The sequence below is a fragment of the Aythya ferina genome (assembly GCF_964211825.1).
Source record: "Aythya ferina genome assembly, chromosome: 1".
In the NCBI taxonomy this organism is placed as follows: Eukaryota; Metazoa; Chordata; class Aves; order Anseriformes; family Anatidae; genus Aythya; species Aythya ferina.
This window is the reverse complement of record NC_140296.1, coordinates 72,158,000-72,176,522: the sequence shown is the minus strand read 5'-3', so window position 1 is coordinate 72,176,522 and position 18,523 is coordinate 72,158,000. Positions and strand designations below refer to the sequence as shown.

Genomic DNA, 18,523 nt, shown 5'->3' with positions numbered 1-18,523 from the left:
ATTACCCATTTTCAGTGAAAATGCTGGGAAAGTTGTCTTATGTTTTTTCTTTCTTTTATTTTTTATTTCTTAAACTGAGTTTCATTAAACTTAATGGTAAGGGAGGCATAGCTTAGTGCAGAAGATGCATCATAAGTGTAAATAATAAATGTTAAAAACACAGAGGTCTGAATGCTGCATGTACATGGAAACCACGCACACACACAGAGCAGGTGTGGGGGTCCTGGCACAGGTGAGGCCCTTTGCCTTGAGGGGCTGAGCCCTGATGGAGCACCCTATGCAACATGGATACAGACCCTGCCTGGACCTTGGAGTGAGCACCCTACTGGGGGATATTCAGCAGCAGCCAGCTGAGTATCACGGCAGCTTGGCCCTATGAATGGCAGGAAGGAATTGACCAAAGGATGAGACTGATGGGAGGCATGAAGGTCAAAAAGAAAGGACAATCCAAGGCAGTGCTGGAGTCTGAAGCCTGATTATGTAAAAAACAATTATAAGGATAGCAAATAATAAAACCATTAAAATTAAATTGCAACCACTGGTGCTGTTACCTCATTTTCAGGTTGTTTTCTCCTTTATTTAGCCCCCATTCTGTGATCTGAATTATTAGCAAGCAGTAACATCCTATGTGAGAGAATATGTTTTATATTAAATGTATGCTTCGCTGGCTCTCCAAGCTGGGCTGGACTCAGCTGTAAACAACCTGACCTGGATACATAATCATTCCCCAACTTCCCTGGGCTGCATTTTGGTGAAGAAATTTTATTTAAACATTTATTACAGTAGACGATAGTAAAACAGCATTTGTCTGTGTACACAAGATTGTTCCCTTACACAAGCGCATATGAGAAAGGGAGAATAATAATAATAAAAAAGTTTACATTGCCTACATATACTTGCTTTCTTTCGCTTATTTTTCTCAGGCAGCTCTTTAACTCATAGAGACATGAATTTCAGGAAAGCCATGGCACTCTCTGCAGTCTCACTCATCCCTGGCTGAAGTATCAAGAAGTAGGACAAAGAGGCAAATGAGGCTTGCTCCTTCAGATTTTACCACAGAAGGCAGATTATTAAAAGAAAACTCAGATGAACATGCTGCTGTTAGAATAATGAAGCAGAATTTCTTCGGGTCAAAATTATCATAAACTCATTGAAACCTTTGGAATTATGACAGCAAACAAAAGTGAACTCTCTCAGTTCGTGTAAGTGGTTTAGTAACTGTTTCCCTACACTTGCTCAAAACCCAGTCTATTCACATTTATTTTATTTTCTGTGAAGAATTACAGGTACAGTGCTTTTATAATACATTTTTACAATGCATTTTTTGTTCTACTGGGATAGTTCAGTGCATGTAGTAAAGAAAGTCTTCTAAGGAAGAAAGTGAGTACTAACATTCATAATGATATGCTGCAAATTAATACTTTTTTTTTTTTTTTTTTTTTTTTTTCTGTTTAATCGCTACATTACAGGGAATCACAGTTTTTGCCACGTTCTTGTAACCCATAATTATCTTCTGATTTTCCCTTTCAGACCTTGAAATGTCTAACAGTGACTGAATATTTTGCCACTTGATGTTAATTTACTTGCAGGAATGCACACTAAAATTGCACATATAGTTCTGAAGATGACATATAGGACAGAAAGTTGAATTTCCTGCATCGAATAAAACCCAGTAGTATTAGGCAGACAAAAACTACAAACACTGGGCCTTGGCAATAATAGCACTTTCTGTTCACTGGAATGGTGCAAATACCCTTCTAGCAATAAGCAGGAGTGAGATAACATTTTTGTATTTCTTGAAATTGGACAGTGTCGAAACCTGTCAAGCAATGTAAAAGAGACATAAAAAATTTACCACCTATTCTATTGTATCACGAAAGGAGATGGAAATGTGTGATTAAAGAATAAGTGCAGATATACATTACTTAACTCTCAAGTAGAACAGACAGTGTTCTACTTAATAACTATGTAGATCCATGGAACAGGCCTCTCGCAAAAAACATCCTTCTTGCATATCTGAGAAAGGAAAATAACAGCAGTATTTTCACACAGAGAAGAAAATCTTGCACAAACTCCAAAGACCAAAGGCCAGACGTTATTTCTGTCTAAGCTGATGAGGCACCTGGATGACATGAGCATCCCTGCAGAACCTCTGGCAGACACAGACAGCAGGACAGACAGTGTGGTGACAGACATCCAGACAAAGAGTCAGCGGTGGCCTGTGCTTTGTCGTAGGAGCACTGCTGGCACCGCTGCCAAGAGAAGAAAGATGAGGAGGCAAGGGAAGGTGAGCTGTTGTTGCTTTCTTGGTACAACCTCAGACTTCTATGTGCAAACAAAATCCCTGCTGAAGCCAGTGACAGCTAATTTGCATCAGGAAAGGAGGAAATCTGGAGGTTGTGCTGCATTTCTTTTGGGGACTGGCTTAATGGAGTAAGATACACAATAGAGCCATACTGACATGCTGCAAGACAGAAACCTCTGTGTGTTTGCAAGCACAAATCTGAGAAAGTCTTCCAGACACATCTTGCATCTTGCTCTGAACCAGCTCAAACTGTGTCCACAGGGAATCACAGCAGTCCTTGTTGCTTTAACCTAGGAAGCTGGAACCATGGTGTTGTTTAAATATTGACATATTCTTTGGACACTTCTTTCTTCCGTCATATACAGCTGTGACAAAGTCTTAAAAAGTATTCAAGGACATATAGACCAACACACCTACTCCGGAAAGACAGTAAGAGAACAAGCCTTGTCTCATGTCAGTGCAGTCACAAGTGTGTGGTATCCATTCTCAGGTGGTGATAGGGACCTGGCTGATGTTCAAACAAGGGAATTTTTTCTGTACACTTGTCCCTGACAAACTATTTCTTTCTATACTTTAGAGGCTGCTGGTTTGTTTGTTTAGCTGCCACCAACAAGAGTAAGTATATGGAATAAACACTGGTACAAAGGAAATGGTATGTCACAAATCAGGGCTAACTGCCAAAACAAAATTGTAAATACGCAAATATTTTGGTATGTGAGCTGTTAGAAATACTCCCACCTGCTAACTAAAGGACATGATTTAATGATGGGACTTGGTAGGTCAGGCTGATGGTTGGACTTGATGACCATGAAGATCTTTTCCAAGCTAGATGATTCTGTGATTCTATGATCAGTAATTGCCATTTACCAAGATTTATCAAGCTTGGAAGCTTTTTACTGAATCTGATTTTAAGTCTTTATTGAGATGCTGAACAGCTGGAGTTGGGCTGAGCCATGTGCTGCACTGAGGGCCATTTGGAGAAGGCTCCTGCTGAACAGGGAGAGGCTCATGCAGAGAGGCGTGGGTTGGTGTGTCAGAGCACCACACGGATGAGGCAATGAGAGGGTAAGCACAGCATTGTGATCCTGGGCAGCTGAGGGACTGTGGTTCATCAGCGCAAACCACTGCATGGGGAAACTTGGTCGAGCCATCCATGTACGTACAACAGCTGCTTCTGAATTTTATTGTCATTAAACTGTGACATCCCTTACACTGAGACATGGCATTAAACTGTGACATCCCTTACACAGTTAGAGCTGCAAACGTGCATGCACTCTGCATGTGGCGGGAAGGTATCTCCTGAGGGCTCCCCACATGCCTTTTCTCTCTTTCCAGTCTTTTCAGCACTAAACAAAGGTATGAACTGATCTTCAGTCTGTTGCCACCTCAGGCATCTGATGAGATAGCAGAGGTTCTGGTTGTTGCATGCTGGTACTTGGCAATATCCAAGGGTGAACATAAGGCTGGATATTCTCTTGCAGCCTTTGGACTACCATAACCATGTAAGGGCCAATGAGAATAGGTATAATTATAGTTGTAATTCCTATAATCTGTTTGCTTTAAAGAGGTCCTTATATTAATGAGAACTGGATCCATATGCATTTACGCATTGCAGAACTGACCAGACTGAGGAAAGCAAATCATACAGAAATGGCTTTTTTTTTTTTTTTTTTTTTTTGTGCTGGAATATTCTGTGTTTCAGCAGATACTTTATTCTTGAAGGTGTCAGGAAGAATAAACTTGTCAGGCAGCATCATAACAAGAAAAGCTGCCAGAACAGCAGAAGCAGTAGATCTAAACAGCACTTTTGTTGGCCAATGAATATCCATAAAGATGAGTGCTGAGAAGGCAGATGCAGTAAGATGTGTACATCTAATCTCTTGTCTGCCAGGTAACCTCCTAGCATTTCCTAAATTACTAAAGAGTAGCTAATATATTTTGCTCTGTGACAAGTCTTTTCAAGCCAATACAATGCAACATCATTTTCTACTTTGAATCATACTGACCTACAAATAAACCAAATCCAATAACTAGAGACTTTTAGATAAGGGTATTCATTTCACTGTCACCATGGAAATAAAGCAACATTTTTCTTATATATAATGTGAACATTAAATTGAATCTATACATTGAATATCTACACAACCTATATATATCATTCTGTTATATACAGTATGAAATTCCCTGCAACTAAAATTCTCAGTTACTCGTGTTTTAGAAATAATATTTATATTATAACAACAAACTTTCAATTCTGAGTACCAAAATTCTAGATTAGTACTTTTCAAAATACAACATAAACAACATTAGAAAGTTTATAATCAGTAGCAGCAAACATATACAAATATTCTTTTCTCCAGCTGGAAACACTTGAAAAATAAATAAATAAATGAATGCAGTGAGTCTTGACACAGTTGTTCAGCGATATCATAAGACATTAAAGTTGACTTGGGATGTAGGCTGTCAGCTCCCATGGCATATCTTGACACAATAGAATGCACTTTTCAAATATTATTAGAGATTGAAAATGATCTCCTTTTTTTTTACAGATGAGAGAGACAGTAATGTGAAAAATCTGAAATCTTATTATTTTTAAATTGACTCTGGAAAATATTTCTCTAACATATATGTCTACACATTTTATAAACAAAAACATTCTATATATACAGTGGAAACATCAAAAAAATGTGCAGAGCAAGATAAAGTTACACACTCAGTGGTTCCATGGTTTTCTTACAAATAATAACCTACAGAAAATAAAATATAATATAATAAAATAAAATCTCATCTAAAAGAACAATAGTCTTGTTCACCAAGAATTCAGAGGGTATGAAATGACAGTATTAAAACTGATATTTTTATGTGTGCATGATAATAACTGTGCTTGGCATTGGAGTGAAAATCAGTGATGTTAAGAGAGAAACCAATTATTTTTACATCCTAGTCCAGACTCCTGAAACAAGACTCTATTTTTCTCCTGCCACCTCTTGTCTCATTTGCAGTCCTTACTTCACAATGAATGGGGTATGCTTCTGGGTTAACGGAGTTTCTTCTCAGTTTACTAAGACACACATCTTAAATTGAAATTACAAAAAAGATTACCCGAAACATAATTCTATAAGTATTATATTTGTGAATGAGTGCTCCAATTTTTATTTTAAAAATACTGGAAAGCACTTTGCTACATGAGAAAGGTCAGAAAGTAAAACGACCACCAAGGCTTGGTCTTACAGCTGTACGATCAGTATTCACCATATCGCCTAAGAGAATGGCTATTAGCAGAAATAGGCTATGCTCACTCACAAACCATCCTTAGAAGATGTCATTCATTTTTGTCAATGGCTTGACCATCTATTTGCTAGTGGAAGAGCAATAACCCTCAGTCTCTGGAGAGGGAGACTGGCTAGGGCTGACACAGAGAATGATGGAAGACTAGCCCAGGTTCATTGTCAAAGTCTGAGATTTCATCTGCAGTTAGAAGATTTTGTTTTAAAGCAATGCAGTGGCAATGCAGCAGACAATTTCCTCTGTTACTTCACAATTTAAACAAACAAAGAATGAAGTTTAGGTGTGAGTTTTTTTTTTGTTTGTTTGTTTGTTTTTTTAATGGTGTTTTAGTTCTTCTTACAATAAGACCTTTGCTGATACAAACACATCCAGTAGGCAATTATTTCCACACTGGTAACCAGTATGATTTATCAGTAGCAGTTTTAATGTGCACAGCCTAAGTTGATAAAACATGGGTTCTGCTGCCATGGCTGCTAGAAGTGCTCATGTGTGTGCTGTCAGGTACCAGGCACCAGAAATAATTGTATGGAAACTCATAGCTCCTAATAGTTCTACCAGTGGACCAAAACCAGTATGAAAAATTATCATACAGACTCCTTCTAAGGAGCTAGAAGAAAACATGGGTAAGAGTAATACCCAGAGGAAATTCCATAAAAGCAAATTGTATGAAATCAAACCAGTTTCTTTCTACCACCAAGTAACAAAAAATCAAATATGTGCCATATACTTTGATTTATGCAAGACTTTCAACACTATGACACGTAGAGTTCCCATAACCAGACTAAGGAATATTTAGGTGAAAATGCAATGGTTGTCAAACTCATTGGAAAACTCTACTTGGGATTTTATTATCAGTGGTTCAGGTACATCCTGAAAATGATGGAGAAATGCTCAAAGGATTACTTGAGCATTTTCATATGCTCAAAGGAGAGATATTATCAGATATTTAATTATCTAGGTGATTGAATAGAAAATGTACTTATTACATTTAAAGACACCAGCAAGCTGTCCATGTTCATTGGGAAACAGGATCAGAGTTCAATGGGATCCTGATTGAGAGGGAGATGTTATAAAAAGAGAAAGGGTGCTATTTAATAAATGCAAATGTCAGACCATAAACTCAGGGAACAAAAGACTCTACAGGAGTATATTTAGAATTGTTGTGATTCATGGCTGGAACAGGAATCAAAAGTATTGCGTAAAGGCAAACCCCATATGATTAATCACCGACAGTGATTAATAAACTGTCATAGCTAACAAGACATTTGAAGTAATCCCGTTCCTTTCAGCACTAACCTCTGCCGAAGCACACCAGTGTTGAGCAATGAAAGTCAAAAAAGCTAGGAGCCACTTGGAAAACTTCCTAAGGAAAAAGTCCTAGAAAGACAAGTGAGAATTAAGAGAGGTCTACAAAACAGGAATATTTGAGTGAGCTGGATATTATTACTTGTTGCTTCATTAATTACAGAATGAGAATTAAGGCTTTAGGTTCTGAACTTGGAAAGCTGAATCCTCCTGAAGGAAAATAAAACTACTCATATGCCCACAGATCTTTCTTGTGGATATAAAGGATTTTCTCTTTTCTTAGAACCACTGCAATTGACAGTGAAACAGCTAACAATGTGACCAGGCTGCCAATCCTTTTATTATTATTATTATTATTATTATTATTATTATTATTATTATTATTATTATTATTTTATTTTATTTTAATCTAATCCCCTTCTTCATACTCTGCCAAAAAATCAACAACTTTTTTTTACTTCGCTTTCTAGTTTTAGAGTCTTTAGGAAACTTACTTCATATCTTCAAGCTTCTCATAACTTCCACAACAAGTGGAAATGTCTTTTTAATGTACTTTCATGAAAAGAACTTTGGTTAAGAAAATGTGCCAGATACTGATAGTATTGGCAGCAGTGATGGTTGATGGCTTCTGACCCAGCACACATTTAACTGCTCAAAGGGATTGTTTCAAGCTGCCCCTGAGCTCAAGCAGTTATTTCTGCAGCCCTGCATTCATTTCCCACAACAGCCAGAGATGGATTTGTTGTCTTAAAAGAAACACGAGAACAACTGAAAATCTTACCTTCAATTCCTTCTGCATGCTAGTTGCCTTCGTTTCGTAAATTATATTCAATATCTTGTGAAATCTCCACAACAGTGAGATAGTAATTGAGTTCACAGAACATATGAAGCACAGTCCCATCTACCTGGTGGGAGAAAGAGAGGACACATCCTGATCCCTTGTCTGTAATCTGAAAGCTACTCATCAGAAGTCTTTTGTAGCAGGGGTGGTTTCTATGCCATGGACACACACCTGGGAAGCATAGTATTTATTTCCTAACAAACAAGACTGGTAGTGGGCATCACAATTTTTAGTGTCTAGTGCTGTACAAAAGACACTGTTCTGTTTTTCTGGCACCTTCATTGTCCAGAGTAGGGAGCTAGCAGGAGGTGTTCATTGCCCAAGTTTCCTCCTCCAGATAAGCAAGGTGTGGGCTGAGAAGGTATAGGGTTACATTGATCTTGTCCTGACATAGCCTTGGCTTCTGGCCAGCTCTCGCACCTGGGCCCAGGAGCTGGAAGTGTTCCTAGCTTCTACAGTATAGACACAAACACTAAGACCTGATTTTACCTAGAAATAAGTCATTAGATTGGCAGGAAAATCTGGGTATGTAAATGTGACTCTGGGCATCCAACTCCAAAATGCTCTACCAAAATTCATGAAATTGCTGTCCAGTTGCAATACAGTCTGGAAAAAGCCTTAAGACCCTCAACAACCAAACGCTAATGAATACTATCCTTTACTGCTAGCCTTTTATTCCTTGGGATGGATAAGATCTGATATACATGTACCAGGGGCAGGGAAAGGGAAGAGAGAAGGAATTCTATGTAGTTGCACACTGGCATTCACAGTGTGATGCACTTTCATAGTTGCTTTATAGGAGAAAGGGCTTATGCTTGTTTCATTCATGTCTGTGTGTTCCAAACACATTTTAAGCACCTGTATACCTTGATATTCTTCTGTCACTCCATTTCTAACTCTTCAAGAATGCTAAAATACATATTAACCCTTCCTATCTCACACAGCTTCATCCTCGGAGTTTCATTTTCTTTCTTTCTTTCTTTCTTTCTTCCGTACTGGACCATTTTACCACTGTGACTCTTAACGGACTCAGCTTCCTCCTTTCAGCCAGTTGTTAACATAACCATTATTCATCTACACATAAGTAAGAAGTCACAATAAATCCCATCATCTTTGACTAGTCACCATGTTGTAAATCATGTTTTCCTATGAAAACACTCTTTCTACAGTGCTTGCCTTTTCATGGTCTTTAGGGGGACCCAAGCTATCTTCCAAAACATGTTTTTTCCACATTTTCACAGTAATTTATTGACCCAGGGTTTTCAAGAAACTCAGAATCTAACACGGATTTGCATTCTCTTTTTGCTATTTGCAGCAAAATGTTCTACACTGTAAAGAAAGTGCAATAGATCCAGTACTTGGCATCTATTAAGCATCTGTATTCCAACTCACAATTAATTAGGACTAAGGGTTCTTGAAAGTATATCTTATAGCTGAAGAAAATAATTACAAATGATTAATCATGTACTTTTTTCAGATACTTAAAAACTAATTATATGTATTTTCCAAATGATCTGAGGAGACTTGTGAAATATTTAAATTACATCATACCCTAGGATCAATTGAGAAATGTCCAAATTTCTTATATAAAAACTAATGCATTATTGCAACCCTTCTGTTTCTCTACTCATGCTAGTCTTTAAAACAACCTTTCCCTTGCAACACCCCAAAATTCAGTTTACTACTGGAAAGTGAAGCAAGCAAGCTGTATCAGCAGGATATTATTGTGCCTTGTAGAACTAGATCCCCATGTCAGTGAACAGAAAAGAACACAAGTGTGGGATGGCACTGGTATTATGTGCCTGATGCTGTCATGCTGGTGAGATAGGATGGATCAAGAAAGCACTCCATCCCCATCACATTCATTCAGAAAAATTCTTTTGCACACTGGCCATTTATATATTTCAAGTGACCTAGATGGGAATTTCCCTCTAGCTTCATATCAAAAGATCAATCATAATGTTTCTGGGAAGTCAGTGATGAAGATCAGTCTCTCTAGTTAGGCCTCTAGGTATAGGAACACACTGTATTTCAAAATTCAATGTAATGAACTTAAGCATTAACATTTTATAACTCATAATAATCCATTCTAAATCCAAAGGCTAATTAAACTAAACATACCAAACTTACCTGCAACTAGAACTGGTTGTATGTAATTTGAATAGAAAAATTACATAAGGGTATTTGCATATCCAGAAAAATTAACACCCACGAAAATATTCAGTGATAAATAAAGTAAGTCTTAGTTTTTGAGTACTGCAAATCATATACCAGAATAAAAATAATTAAAAAAAAAAAATCTAAATAATAATTATGCAGACTTATTTTAACTCTGGAAGAAAATGTATTAAAAACTGAATCTGAAATATCAGAAAAAGAACAACATGCCTCTGGGTCTAGTGTGTGTGTTTTGTTGGTTGCCAATATGAAAAGCATATATAGTGGTACAGTTTCTGATTCTTTAGTTACAATGTGTTGTACTCAGAACATTGATTCATATTATTATTATTATTATTATTATTATTGTTCTTGTTGTTGTTGTTGTTGTTATTATTAGTATTTCATCATGTGTAAAACACTTTTTGTCTTTTCCCCTAAGCAAGTGTTTTCTATGTATAGAATTATTTTACTAGTCACTTAGATTGCTGACTCAATCATAGATGAAAATTAGTCCTTTAAGGGAACTAGTACCTGATTCAGTCTTTAATTCTCCATATGAAATTTAGAATGAAGAGATTTTAACAACAGATTTTTAACAGCCAAGTGATTTCAACTTTTGTAAATGAAATAATTTGCCTTGATTCTAAGCTATGTTTGAAGTAATTTTATCAATATTAGTAGTATTAAATTGTTAGAAATAAGTATACTTCAAACAAAGTCAAGACAAATACAGAATAAAATAGATATATACCAAATGGGACCAGTGTGACCACCATTTATGTGAATGCAAGTCCTGTCCTTAGAGATAATTTATATGCAGAATCTATAGAAGGAAATGGAACACCACTTGAGAATATTCTCTGGCATATTATGTGCCACAGTTGTCACTATTCTTGAATGGTTTTGTGGTTACTTACTGGAACAGATATTTGTGCTTTAGAAGTGTTTGTAAGACTTGTTAACTGCCTATTGTTGGGGGGCTTTGATTGGAGTCACTGAGAAAAGCTAGATATAATGAGTCTTGGGCAAGGGTCCCCTGTCTCCTTTGTAAACAGAGACCTCTAAAGCAATAGGCATCCAAAGAAGTCATGAGGTCAGAAATATTGTATCCCACTGTTTTACAAAACTTCTTTCTCACAGGACTGACATACCAGGAAAAAATAACAAACAAACAAAAACAAACAAAACAACACAACAAAACAAAACAGAGTTTTATGTCTTGCAAGCCCCATAATATGTGTTATGGGGCTTGCAAGGGCACATGAATAACTAAACAAGATTTTTTAAAGCTAGTCCCACACCAAATCAATATACAAAACAAACATACTTTAATAAAGGTTTTGAATGTCATACTGTGTTGTGGGTTAAACATAATAGGCAACTAAACCCCATACAGCTTTTTACTCACTCACCACGTGGAATGATGAGGGTTGTCAGGGACCTCTGGAGTTCATCTGGTCTAGCCTCCATGCCCCAGCAGGGCCACCCAGTGCAGGCTGCCCAGGCCCATCTCCAGGTGGCTTTTGGAGATCCCCAAGGAGGAGACCCCACAGCCTCTCTGGGCAGCCTGTGCCAGGGCTTCTCACCCGCACAGCACAGAAGTGCTCCTGGGGCTCAGGGGGGAGCCTCCTATGGGCCAGTTTGTGCCCAGGGCCTCTGGTCTTGGTACTGGGCACCACTGAGAAAAGCCTGGCTCTGTATTCTTTGTAGCCTCCCTTCCAGTATTTTACAGGCATCAATGAGATCCCTTCTTAGCCTCTTCTCCTCCAGGCCAAACAGTCCCAATTTCCTCAGTCTGTCCTCATAGGAGAGGTGCCTCAGTCTCCAGATCATCTTTGTGATCCTCTGTTGGACTCTTTCCAGTATGTCCTTGTCTCTCTTGTACTGGGATGGAGAAGGTGTGTGTGTGTGTGGGGGGGGGGGGGGGGGGACAGTACTGGATACAGTTCCAGTTCTGAGTCTCACCAATGCTCCGTAATACAGTGGGATGTGGGAGAGAATCAGAGGGATAAAAGTGACAAAGCTCATGACATGAGATAAGGACAGTTTAATATGTAAATTCAGGCTGTTCACATAAACAAAGCAAAACAAGGAATTCATTCACTGCTTCCCATCACAGGCATACAGATATTCAGCCATTTCCAGGAAAGTAGGGTTATATCACACATAACAATTACTTGTGAAAATGAATGTCACCACTTTGAGCAACCTCCTCTTCCTTTCCCCCAGTTTTATTGCTGAGCATGGTGTCATACTTATGGGATTTTCCTTTGGTCAGTTTGGGTCAGTTGTCCTGGCTGTGTCCCCTCCCAGTTTCTTGTGCGCCCCCAGCCTCCTCACAGGCAGGGCAGCATGAGAAGCTTAAAAGTTCTTGTAAGCACAGTTCAGCAATAACTAAAACACCACTGTGTTATCAACATTGTTTTGGTCACAGATCTAAAACGTAGTACCATGTGAGATATTCTGAAGAAAATTAGCTCCATCCTGGCCAGAACCATTACAGTGATATCTAAACACAAACATTGGGATTTAATTGAAACAGATTATTCATTGTTCTTTCAAACACACACACGTGTTACATATGTTATGCACAGTCTGGGTATGACAAGTATGGATGGTAAACATAATTAAAACAGATATCTAGGGCATTAATTAATAACAAAACATAATTAATAAAGAAGAAGTAATCAAAGTCAAATTATTCATTATGAATTATAAATAATTTTATTTAACTTTTCTGTATTTTCTTTAATAAGGATGAGCTGAGACTTCTGTCAGATGTTCTAAAAATTCCTGTTACTCAGAAATGAAGGTCTGATCTAAATACTGAACAGAAATCTCCTTAAATATAAATGACAAATGAGGTTAAATCTAATCTGTATGACTGTGCCATTAAGCTGACACCTAGCTAGGTTTTCTTTATACCCTGCATTTTAGAAAGAAATGTTCCAGGCTATTCTATTTAAGGCTGTTGTGCACTGTATATTTTGGGCAGAACAGACATTGTGATGACCAGTGAGTGCTACTGACGCCTGACACATCTCTGACAATCATGAATTTAGGCAGACTGAACCATTTTGTACTCTGTGATGTTGACTGTGAGCTGATTCGCCAAATGAGCAGGTAACAAGAAGTTATCTGAAGCTTTTCATAGATGGTAGAAATGCAAAGCAGATGAAGGACAGGCTTGCCCTTGGCAATTAAAGTGAGGGACTGGACCAGCACTGTGCAGCCAGGCTGGGCAGGCAGCCTCCAAGGGATGGGAGACACAGACAGGGACAGCTCAACCTGCAACTCTTCTTAGGACTGAGTGGAAAGTGAGAGCCACTACAAGGGCCGATGGGTGCTGCAGGTGAGTGACACTTGGAAAGGACAGCTCTAAAGGGAGCAAAGCTCCATACAGTGCCCGCCAAGGTGATGTCAAAATGGTTTTATGTGAAACACTGAAGAGTTTTCTGAGGCTGACAAAATTGTTGCTCCCTGTATCAGTGACATGAACCCCAGCATCTCCTGCAGTCAGGCAAAAAGAAAAAGTCAGAGTGAATGGTAAGTGGGCAAAAACTCAGACACTTTGTTCTTTCAAATTATGAGCAAGGATGTACTACATGCTCTCATGGACGCTGAGGGAATAGATGATGTCAAAGCACCATCTTACTCTGTCTGCCCTTTTCTGTCTATTAAAGATGATAAAGCTACAGGCCTAAAACCCTCCCTAATGAGAGTGACAAGGAAAATCTGGTTATTAGGAAAAAAAAAAATGCTTTGTTAATTAATCCATTGTTGCTCAGAGATTGCTGTGGTGTTCCTTACAGTAACTCCTGCAGGGATGCTGTATTTGGCTGGTAAAACTAATAGGGATTTCATTAAGCTAACTGCTTTTAATGCTTATTATTAAATCTGTTAAGTCTTTATGGATATATTTGTCCTTGCCTTACTTTTTCAGATTTCCATTTGTTGCAGATACACTTCATGGTCTCTTGTGACTCAGATTAGTGTTCTGTATGATCATTGCTGAGTCTTACTGTGACTTTTTACACTTTGATATATCTGCCTTACGCTGTCCTCAGAGACTTCAGTAAGAGCAGAAGTAGTCTTTATCTTAGATCAAAATATACGAGATACATTTACCTAATAAATATTTTATTTATGAAGATGTTTAGCCTTAGAACTCATTAAAGAATTTTAAAAGATATAGTGAAATAGAAGTGAAATTGCCAGTGATTTGCCAAGGTCTTTCCAAACAAAAGCATTACCTTCCACCTTCTGATCATCCTTTTCAGAGGCAGACTGAAAACAGAGCTTTTGGCCAAAATTCACTCCCTTTCCAACTTTAATCACCTGCTCCACTCTGCAAAATACTGTGCACTGCAATGCAGCTAGTAATGCTGTACTAACTGCTGTAGCAGCATTTTTATGTATGTGGTACGTGAGGTCTGACAATTAAGATCCTAGAGGAACACTTATCAAGAACAACTGACACAGTCTGGTTGTGAAAAGAGAGGGGAGGCAGCCAAAAGTACCTGTGGCCAGCTGATGGTGATGCTTCTGTGATACTAACAACACAGCTTCGGGAAGCTGAGGCAAAGAGAGGGAAACTAAAGGACTAAAGTCAGACAAAAAATATTAATTTTCATCTTAAAAGGAAAATGATTAACACTAGCATAAATTCATGCAAGTCTCAGGACTAGAATTAACCACTTGCATAGAATGATATGTGTTCCAGCAAGTAAAAAAAAAAAAAAAAAAAAAGGGGTACTCTGCAGTCATTATCAAAAATGAATATATTAAAAAGTACCTCTTCTTAGACAGATGTTTTTCAATGTGAACTGGCAAAGAACCTGATATTTATTTATTTTTTTCCAACTTTTAGGCCTGCCAAGGTGTGGGGAAAAGAGCTGGATCTCTATTGAACTTTACCCAACTCATTACAAGTAATGGTTCCCCTAGTTTTATGCTGCTTTTTTTCTTATTTCATTCACACATATCCAAACATCTGTCTGACAAGAGAGGTCTGGACTCAATAGTTTTGCTGTTACATATTCAGTAGCTTGTGTATAAATGGTTGGTGGGCTCCGTCCAAGTCCTAGTGCATAGACAGACAATACCCTTCTTACTGAGCACTGCAACAACAGACATCTTAGAATATTAGAATCATAGAATCATTTAGGTTGGAAGAGACTTTCAAGATCATCTGGTTCAAACATCACCCTACCACGAATGTCACCCACTAAACCATGTCCCTAAGTGCCATGTCCAACCTTTCCTTAAACACCCCCGGGGATGGCGACCCCACCACCTGTTCCAATGCCTGACTGCTCTTTCTGAGAAGAAATGTAAGATAATTTCCAACCTAAACCTCCCCTGGTGCAACTTGAGGCCATTCCCTCTAGTCCTTTCACAAGTTATCTACAAGAAGAGGCCAGCACCCAGCTCCCCAAACCTTCCTTTCAGGTAGTTGTAGAGAACAATAAAGTCTCCCCTGAGACTTCTCTTCTAAACAACCCCAGTTCCCTCAGCCCCTCTTCACAGGACTTGTGTTCCAGGCCCTTCACCATCTTCATAGCCCTTCAAAGTTTGCTTCACCAAAGAAACTTGAATGTCAGGGTGCCCAGTCATTCCTGGGTGTGAGTTTCCATCTACAAGAAAGGCTGACTAATATTGGAATAGGTTGAGCTGCCACAAGGACACTTTGCTTAATCTCTGATTATGGAGTCATTGTTCTCCATAGCTGAATATTTCACAAACACTACATTTTATATATCTGTACAAAATGAGCTTTTCCTTACTACCGCAGTATCACTTTGCAATTGAGTTATTTCTTAATTTACTTTTGATGGAGAAAGATAAAATAGTCTGGAGCAATTATTTGCTCCCTCAGGAACTGCTGTTGAAAAACATTTGTATATATTTTCTTTCCCTGTGAAAATGGAACTTTCTGATTTTTGGTGAGGGCATCTGAGTGAGTCATATGTTAGGTGTGGGGAGCATTTCTGAAGACTGATACAGTGACTTTTTCTTCCCAGCAGTGGATTTGATAATGAAAATGCTAAACTTAAAGTGAATGTTTATAATGCAAAAAGTCTTCCTAGTCTTTCTAGTCTTCCTGCCTAGATGGAATTGATTAGATTCTCATCAGAGATGCTGCAGTGGTTTAGCACTACAGAGATTCTAATCACGTGTGTTGGGGAAAAAAAAAAAAAAAAAAAAAAAAAGAGGTATTTTGTGTTATTTAAGAATGTACTTGTCAAGGTGTTAGTAATAGGTTTCAAATAATAAATTGCCAATGCATTGGAATACTTTGTCCGAACAACTTTGCTGCAGATTAGATTTCACAGACATACACAGCATTTCTATTTGCTGGCTCTATATTAGATTTGGCAAGAACTACTGCTCTGAAAAAAAAAAATCTTCAGGCAAAATTGTGATGTAAAGATATAACAGATTCATATCTAAACAGGATGATGATGGGACTAAGAGGTCTAGTGGCTGAGTGGAGCCATCCTATGCAAGTACGTTTGAATTTTAAATATAACTATATATATGATTTAATTTAAATATTTTTATTTTTTTGAAGCTACCATGCGCAAAATAAACTGATCAAAGGCAGGCAAGGTATGTTTTAGATCTAGTTCTGGAAATAATATAGAGAGAAACAGCCAAAACAAATTCACAGGTTCATATGATAACTCTGTCAAAGAACATAATTTCTCCACAAGAAAGCATTAGCATTCAGGCAAAGTAATAATCTTTTGTGAAGCCTAGAGAGTCAAGGCAAGACTGGAGCAGAGACTTGAGGCAAAGCTCAGAAAAGAGGTGAAGCAGAAACTAGGAGCTAATGGCTAGATACGGATATAAAAAAATATAAATGTAAAGAGAAAAACCTTGACTGGGAGTAGGGTTGGACCAAGAAGCAGAGGTAATGCAAATCTGGAAGAAAGATGGGCAGGAGCAAAAGTGGGAAGAGTCACCAGTTATCTTGCTGCAGAAAGCTAACATGTCTTTGCGATGGCCATTGTCCCTTCACCTGCAAATGGACCACCTTTTGGGGTCACAATGGCTCATGGAGAATTATAAATCCAAAGGGATTATGAGTACCTGTGGCCACACAAACCATATTTACAATACTCATCACAAGAACATCTTGAGCATTGAAAGAGGTCATTATTTAGGAACAAACCCTAGGCTCTAAGGATGGGAATGTGGAAGGGATGGGCCTAAGTGATCTGGTGGTGGGAAAACATCTTTTTGGCATTCTGCATTCAGGCTTATATTGCTGGTAAAGATAAAGATGTTGAAAAAACAACAACATTTTTAATAAAAAGCAAATTATTACACTGGCTTAAGGAGAAAAAAAAAAAAAAAAACAGATTTCACAATGTATCCACAATGTATTAAAATTAAAGAAAGAAACAACAGAATAGAGTGAAAACAAAAAGATACGCGATCAGTCATAATAGTATTCTATTAAAAAAAGAGATCATTTCAGATTAAACCAAAACCACTACTCCTTGTATTCAGTGGATGAATGGCATTTTCACTGTCAAAGAAAGATATGTAAATACAAAAACATCAGTTAACACCTTTTTATATGAAATACAATAAAACTAATTTCCACAGTGCACTCCTGCCAAAGAATTTTCCTTAGAAAGAAATGGAAAAAAAATGGTGAGCATTTCACTTTCTAGGAAGTCTAGAGTCTAGAAAAATGACAGTCTAGAAAGTGCTTTTTTTTTTTTTTCCAGTCTATTCAGTTCAGATTAACTGTTTACTTTTGGATTGCATAGCTTGTATTTTATGGATCACCTTTATAGATATATCAGATACTTTGGTGAGGTGTATCAAAAATTAAAATACATGTATTTGTGTCCATTTGGGTATTGTTTTAAGCACATTAAATGAACCAAATATCATCTGAATGTAAAAGTTCCATGAAAATAAAATAGTGTTCCAAGTATTTAATCAGAACTCCCCAATATGGCTGCATTTTTCAGTGTCAAATCTTTTTTTTGAGCATTAGAAGTATTTTCTTTCTGCCTTGACCTCTAATTATTATTTCTCTTTGGACAATATTGTTCTAAAACTGTTCTGAAATCCCTGAAAGGATGAATTGCCGGAGTTAATGGTCTGTGGTGGTTAATGGTGGTTAATGGTCTGTGTTTCATGACTAATATTTATTTCCAAATTAAATTAACAACGTTCACAATATCTCCAGTTCTAGCACCCCTAATTTTCTACTGGAAATATAATGTCAAGAACTGTTGTCTCATATGTCTCAAAAAGCAATGTTAATACAGAAATGAAAGAAAAGTATTGCAGAATCAAATATACTCCCCCTGAAAAAATTACTAACCTCCACCCCCCAAAAAAACACGTGTTTGTAACTGCCATTTTGAAGATGTTGATTTTTTCTATCTGACGGAAGAATTTATCTGCTGTAGCTTGTTTCAAGCCTTAAGATATATCTGATGTGGTCATATGGTAATGTGTCTGTCAAACAAAATTGCCAGTAGTCTGTTTTTATTGTAACTGAAATGGTCAAGAGTTTTTCACTGCCTTTTGAGGTGAAAATGATCAAGACAATCTTGCAAAGAGACCATTCTGGTAAAAGTACACTTTTCACAAAA

General features: G+C 37.6%; 1 long non-coding RNA gene across 1 annotated transcript; it reads right to left on the bottom strand.

Moving 5' to 3' along the window:
- Positions 1-6,807: 6,807 nt before the first annotated feature.
- LOC311430301 lies at positions 6,808-11,420 on the bottom strand. Its single transcript, XR_014688681.1, has 3 exons — positions 11,312-11,420; positions 7,680-7,803; positions 6,808-6,970 (listed from the first exon to the last, which is right to left on the bottom strand). It is a non-coding gene; the product is annotated as an uncharacterized lncRNA (long non-coding RNA).
- Positions 11,421-18,523: the final 7,103 nt, after the last annotated feature.